Raw genomic sequence first — 7612 nt, 5'->3', positions numbered from 1 at the left:
TGAACATACCTGATTTCCAGACCATCACGCCCATCAGTGTAGATATATTCAGACGTACCATTGCTTTTTAAACGACGCCAGTGGAAGGTGGAAGATAGCAATGAGCATTATGACGTACCTTGCGAAGGGTATAGGATAGGGCCCTATATGTCAGTTTTACTTCCCCAATTATATTTATACAGCAGTGGCCCCGGTAGTCATAAACTGACAAATGATGAATTTGACAGAGTGGAAATAATTACCAGTCTATAGTTATACAGTCATAAATTACCCTCAATATTCTCTCACAAGGTCTACAACTCAATAATGTTCAAACATAGCACAGATGTCCATATATTTAAATAGCGTATGTTCAAAAATACAAAGGTTTTCAGCGCTGGTTCTAATATTTTTACAATACTTATTATAGACAAATAAAAGTTCAAAGAAATTACTGAAAATTCACAATAACAATAACATTCACATTCAACCACTACTTTATACACTAAAGTTGTAAGATAGTTAAGCTCAGCGATAATGTACTTTTGGTGTTTTTTTAAGTTAAATGATGAGAAGGTTTATGTTAATCTGAGTATTTACCTCCTACTTGAAGAGTCACTCCAGGATCTCCTGTCCATTTGCCACCTGTCACATTAGTTATGAATCTGAATTGATATTGTACAGAACGGTTGAACTGTACATTACTGATTAATAAAGTACAGTTTGACTGTTTGTTTCCAGTGTACTTAAATTCGTCTGAAGCGCTGTTAGAGCTGCTGTCATAAACATATGGTGGATTATCATCACACTTTAATTTATTCGAGTTCATTGAGCACCAACGGACTGTTTCCACTTCATGTAAAGAAGGATAGAAATAAGAGCAGAGAATGCTAACATTCGATCCTCTCACAGCACAGATTGATCCAGGATAGTTCACACCCCATCCACTGCTGTCTGACTGAATACCTGAAAAACATGCAATGGAAAACATTAAATAAACTAAAACAAAGTCATAAAATCACAACTGAAAAGATTAAAAGAATATAAAACTAATAGGTGATGCTTTGAGGTTTTTTTTTTTTTGGCAGGTAAATCAGTTTTTCAAATCGAATTATAGTGGAAATAACAAATTCATCTCAAACCCCCACTATTAACAAATTAGTCTCAAACCCCCACACATAACCAATTCATCTTAAATCCCTCTCTTAACTCTTAACTCTTAATGGCCATTCATGTAAAACTCCACTCTGAATAAATTCATCATCATCATCTCATCATTTCAAACCCCAACTCTGTATGAGTTTATCTCAAACTTTTACTTTGTATGAGTTCATCTTAAATCCCCACTCTTTTTTTTTACTTATTGGAGAAAAAAGGTTTTCTAAGTAAAGGCACGTAGTGAAACTCAGACTTTTAGTAGATTTTTAGCCAAAATGACCAAAATACTTTGTGGGTTATACTTAAAATTATACAACAGTTAGTTCCGACCTCACAATCTGATTGGTTGAGAAGTGTTCTAGCCGTGCTGATATATGTGATAACATCACGGCCTTCTCACACTAAACTTGTATCACTCCGCCGACGCGTTGCCAAGTAACAGCGTATATACACAGGACACCCGCAGCAGCGTTAGCTTAGCACAGGCTAGCGCTCAGCCTCGGCACGCTCGCCCGCAGCGCTAGCTCGTCTTTTGTGGAAAAAAGGGAAAGAAAATCGCTCGGTTAATGCCGTCTGAGAGCCAGAACGCTAACCAGCCAGGCTAGGCTAAGCTAAGCTAATGCTGAGCTAAAGCAAGCTACGCTAACCTAACCACAGTCCAGCCGGCTAGCTAAAACCAACACCACCCAGCAAAACAAGCAGAAAAGCTAAAAAAATTCGCAGCTTTCACCTGAAGACGACTCCACGGAGCAGGAGAGGAGAGTATTAGCGTTATTTCATGGTCCTAACATTACCATCTTAGTTTATTCCCAATTTTGATTTCAAGCTAACTTTCGTGGTGTTAGACTGTATGAATTTCTTAAAGTTCTTTAATTTATTTTCTTTATTCATTTTGTAAAAAAAAAACAAAAAAACTGTTGTATAAAAGCAATAGAACACTCGAGGTCGTGTGTTATCACGAATAACATCACGTAGGCACGAGCCAAAGGCGAGTGCCGTAGATCATCACAGCCGTGATGTTATTCGTGATAACACACTCCCTCTCGAGTTCCATTGCTTAAATATGTTGCAACAGTTGTGCTACCATATTATTAATGCATGTCGGTTTTTTAGATTTTTATTAAAAATTCACCAAAAAGCTGTGTGGGCTATACTTAAAAATAAAGTAGCAAAAATATTATCCAAAATTTTTACATACATTTTTACCAAAAAGTTATTAGATTTTGCACTGAAAATGAAAATGAGAATATACTATGTATGTAGGCCTTATCATAGTTACATTTTTAAGATTATCAAACAAACTTTAATATCCAACAAATATAACCTGAGTAAATTATAAATTCAATAATTGGGGGGGGGGGGACTAGTCAAAACAATCTAGCCAATACAATCTAGCCCAGTGTGAAAAAGTGTTTGCCCCTCTAACTGTAATCCATCACACTTTTTGGAAAGCTGAGTTTAGTTTCATTGCTAACCACAACTAGGCCCAATTACTGCAAGACCTGTAGAATCAAGAAATCACTGAAATAGAACCTTTCTGTGTCACGGTGCAGTAAGGAAGGACGAGGAGTGCGGACGCAAATGTGAGGGGTTTTATTCACAAATAACAAAAGACAAAAATAAAAAAACAAAGGGCTGGGGGAACCACAGATGCAACCATAACAGACTATACACGTTCAAGGACCGACACACGAACAGGAAATACACAGAATATATATACAAACGGGAAGTGGAAACACCTGGGTCTAGGGGGCGGAGCTACAAATGAACACAAGTGAGGGCAATAAAACACTAAGGAGAAAGACATGCACAGAGAAGGTAAATAAACACAGAAACATAAGCACAGAAGCGAGACGACAGGAAACAGGGCTAGGACGTGAAAGAAGCCCCGCTCTAAATGCGCAACTCCTGGGGCACGAAAAAACGGCACCTAGGAACCAGAAGAGAGGGGCCAGAAAAAACACTGAAGGGAAACAGAGATGGAACCGTAGGCTGGACATGGGACGTGAATGGAAGCAAGGGCGAAACAGGGGACTGAATAGGAGACGTGGGGCACAATGCACAAATGGAGACTGGATGGGAGACAAGGATGGACATGGGGCACGAACGGAGACTGGACAGAGGACCGGACAGGAGACATAAATGTAGACTGGACAGGGGGCTGTACAGGAGACTGGACAGGAGACACAAATGGAGACTGGACAGGGGACTGGATGAAGGGCTGGGCAGGTGATGGGACAAATGACTGGACAGTGGACACGAACAGAGACTGGACAAGAGATGGAGATTGGACGGGCAACGTGACAAAAGACTGGACAGGGGACTGTACATTATTGGGCAAGGGGACAGAGATGAAAACATTAATTGGGACCGACACAAACACAGGGACTGGGATAGAGACAGAGAAGGAGAGGGGTACAGGAACGCAGACAGAGATAGGAACTAGGATGGGGAGAGAGAGAGAGGTACAAAAAACATAGATGTGTGCCCAGGACTGGCAAAAGCCTGTGGAAATGTCTGTGGGGCCAGCCTGGCACAGGCACAGGAGCTGGCGCAGGCATAGGCATAGGCTCTGAGGCGGTGGAAACAGCAGATGCAGGTACAGGAGCTGAGTCAGCGGGTGTTGCTGCAGCAGGGCCCGAAACTGCGGTTGCAGCAAAAACCCAGACTGGTGACCGGATCTGGATGACCAAGCACAGCGCTGGAGCCGCTGATCCACCAATAGAATCTGGCGCAGGAAGCGCGGAGCTGTCCGGAGAACACGGCGCTGGAACCGCTGATCCGCCGGTAGAATCCGACGCGGGAAGTGTGGGGCCGCCAGTAGAGTCCGGCACAGGAAGCACGGGGCTGTCAGAAGAAGCCATCGCTGAAACCGCTGATCTGCCGGTAGAGTCCGGCGCGGGGCCGCCGTTTGAGTCCGGCGCGGGAAGCACGGGTCCGCAGGTAGAGTCCGGCGCGGGAAGCATGGGTCCGCCGGTAGAGTCCAGCGCGGGAGGTGCGGGTCCACCGGTAGAGTCCGGCACGGGAGGCGTGGGTCCGCCGGTAGAGTCTGGCGCGGGAGGCGCGGAGCTGTCGGTAGAGTCCGGGGCGGGATCTTCCAAGAACCAGGGTGGACACAGGAAGGCTGGATGCACTGTTAGCGCCCCCCAAAATGTGCCCCCCCCTGAGAGGGTCATTCTCAGGCGAGTGGGAGCGTCGAGAACGCCGCTGTCACCCTTTGTTCCTCCGGCGCCGGGTAGTTGAGGAGTTTACAGAGGGTTGCTCCTCCAGCACGCCGCGAGAAAGGGGGATGTGGCGTATCGCCATTCTGGAGCCCAGCCTTGGATTTCCTACTGCGTCCATATTGGACGGTCAGTCCTTTTGTCACGGTGCAGCAAGGAAGGACGAGGAGAGCGGACGCAACCGTGAGGGGTTTTATTCACAAATAACAAAATACAAAAATAAAAAAACAAAGAACAAAAGGAACAAAACTGAAAACAAGAAACACAGACGCAACCATAACAGACTATACACATACAAGGACCGACACAGGAACAGGAAATACACAGACTATGTATAAAAACGGGAAGTGGAAACACCTGGGGCTAGGGGGCGGAGCTACAAATGAACACAGGTGAGGGCAATAAAACACTAAGGAACATGGGTCACATGGGGAGGACACACACACAAACGCAAGAGAAAGACATGCACAGAGAAGGTAAATAAACACAGAAACATAAGCACGGAAGCGAGACGACAGGAAACAGGGCTAGGATGTGACTGTCTAACAACATAAAGCAGATAAAAGATCTCAGAAATCAACATTTTATTATACCCTGATCTGAAGAAACTCAAAAACAGATGAGAAAACAAAGTCACTGATCATCTATCAGTCTGGAAAAGGTTACAGTCATTTCTAAAGCATTGGGACTCCACACTGATTCACTATTATTCACTAATGGAGAAAACATGGAACACTGGTGAACCTTCCCAGGAGTGACCGGCCGAACGAAGGATTTTCTCCAAATAGGCATTACCAACTCATCCAGGAGATCCCAAAAGAACCCAGAACAACATTTAAAGAACTGCAGGTCTCACTCGCCTCAGTTAAAATCAGTGTTAATGATTCAATAATAAGAAAGAGAGTTCCAAGATAAAAAAACACTGCTGATCAAAAACAACTAGGGGTGTGACGAGACACTAATATCACGAGACGAGACACGATAATGGGTTCACGAGAACGAGACGAGACGAGATTTTAAATTAAAATTTTAAAGAAAACGTCAAAAATGAAAAATGGCTTAAAAACTAGAGTTTTATTTGACAAAATCATATAATGCAAACTTAACAGACTGGTTTCTCTCACACATTGATTCTATAAGAAATAGAAATAAGAATAAGATATATAAAAATAAAACTTTTCTAGGTCTTATATAGTGCAAACAATAAGTGCAAACCACAACCAGTCATATTAAGACTATGGTTTGTGTTTTTTTTCTCCTAAATCTCTTGTAATTTAACTATGCATAACCATAACCAGTCATATTAAGACTATGCTTGAAGTGCAAACAGAGACAGAACATACAGTACAGAGCTAAGGGATTAGTACAACTGCCTATGAAACAGTCACGTGTTCAGTATTTACTAGGGCTGTGAATCTTTGGAACAGTAAGAGCACTGTCACGCGGAACTTTTTACCTGTACCGCGGAGCTTTTTACCTGTACCGCGGAGCTCACCTACTGTTTTTTCCCCTGCAAGACAGGTTTAATCTTGACGAGAAATATAGTCACGTTTTAATCTCGCGAGATCTCGTGCCACGAGGTCTCGTCACACCCCTAAAAACAACACAACCACCGGTCTCACATTTACCAACTAACATTTTGATGATCTCCAGAACTTTGGGTAAATATTCTTTTTGTATTGACGAGACAAAAGTGGACCTTTTTGGAAGGTGTGTGTCCGTCCGTTACATCTGTTGTAAAACTATAAAACATATAATTTCAGAAGTTACCCAAAGCACATAAACAAGTTCACCAACTGAATGAATTAAATGCTGGAAAATCCTCTAATGTGTCTGAATTAAAACAATTCTGTAAGAAGAGTGGAGCAAAATTCCTCCACAGAGATGAAAAAGACTTGTTATCAGTTATCAGTAAAGCTTGATTGCAGTTGATGCCACCAAGAGTGGAACAACCAAGTTATTAGATTTAGGGGCAAACACTTTTTTACACAGGGTTAGATTGGTTTGAAAATAGTTTTTCCTTTATTAAATAAAATTAACATTTAAAAAGTGCTTTTTATATTTACTCAGGTTATCTTTGTTTGATATTGAAGTTTGTTGGATAATCAAAAAATATCAGAATGTAAAAAAAGCAAAAACTAAATAAATCTGTAGGGGTATTTAAACCCCTCTTGTCGATGCCTGGCAGAGAGAAAGATTAGTAATGCTTCTTACCGTTTAGATTGATCACGATCAGAACCAGAAAGCACAGTGTTCCCATCCTTCCTCTGGAGCTCGAGCCTCTTCTCAACAGCTACTGAAGGTTCTGTGACTGTGTGAGATCTAAAGTCTGGTTACCAGGGTACAGATACATATGTCTAAAAAATAAATTTAGACCTTAAATGGTGTGTTCATCCTCACGCCGTAAGAACAAAAGCAGAACAAGGAACTACCCTGTATGTTTACCACATCTGTTTTATTTACCGCCGATCTGAGATAACTCAGTACAGTATGCTCAGAATATCACACTGAGAGAGTTCACATGAATTTTATATTTACTGCAGAACTTTAGAGTTTGACAGTAAACTAATCAGTGTGTTCATTGTACAGTGGCATTCATACCTCCTGAACCTTTTCACATTTTGTCACTTTATAACTACCAACTTTGTTCTCACCTGAGCACAAACTGCCAACTGCAATTCTTACGTCTTTCTTTCAACAATGATTTTCTTCTTGCCACTCTTTCATAAAGGCCAGATTTGTGGAGTGCACGACTTATAGTTGTCATGTGGACAGAATCTCCTACCTGAGCTGTGGATCTCTGCAGCTCCTCCAGAGTAACCATGGGCCTCTTGGCTGCTTCTCTAAGCAGTACTCTCCCTGCTGGATCTGTCATGGCCCAGAAATAGAAAATAGAAATAGATGTTGTAGAATACTTTTTCTTTATATTATTTTTGGATGATGGATTGAACAGTGCTCCTTGGGATGCTCAAAGATTGGGAGATGTTTTTATAACTTAACCCTGCTTTAAAATTCTTCTCCACAATTTTATCTGGGGATCCGGCGCTCTCCTTGTTGCCTGCCTAGTTAGTTGGCAAAAAAGAGGTCAGTTTCAATATTGCTGCAAAAGTGTTTGGAAAAATATCCTCTGGACCTGTGATAATTTCCACTACCACGGTCAGTTTTCACTAATTTATGGAGTGAGACATCCCAAAACACTCAGGAAAAGAGTATACTTGCACTGAAAAATGCCGGAATACTCTGGTTAAGTGTAT

The 7612-nt window shown here is 42.0% G+C and overlaps 1 long non-coding RNA gene across 1 annotated transcript; it reads right to left on the bottom strand.

The window, feature by feature from the left end:
- Window positions 1–494: 494 nt before the first annotated feature.
- Window positions 495–7224, bottom strand: LOC125781315 (uncharacterized). Its single transcript, XR_007424527.1, has 3 exons — window positions 7144–7224; window positions 6573–6669; window positions 495–945 (listed from the first exon to the last, which is right to left on the bottom strand). It is a non-coding gene; the product is annotated as an uncharacterized LOC125781315 (long non-coding RNA).
- Between the last annotated feature and the right edge of the window lie 388 nt (window positions 7225–7612).

The sequence above is a fragment of the Astyanax mexicanus genome, chromosome 1 (assembly GCF_023375975.1).
Source record: "Astyanax mexicanus isolate ESR-SI-001 chromosome 1, AstMex3_surface, whole genome shotgun sequence".
Classification (NCBI taxonomy): Eukaryota; Metazoa; Chordata; class Actinopteri; order Characiformes; family Acestrorhamphidae; genus Astyanax; species Astyanax mexicanus.
The sequence above is the reverse complement of the archived record's forward strand: the minus strand, read 5'-3'. Positions and strand labels throughout refer to the sequence as shown.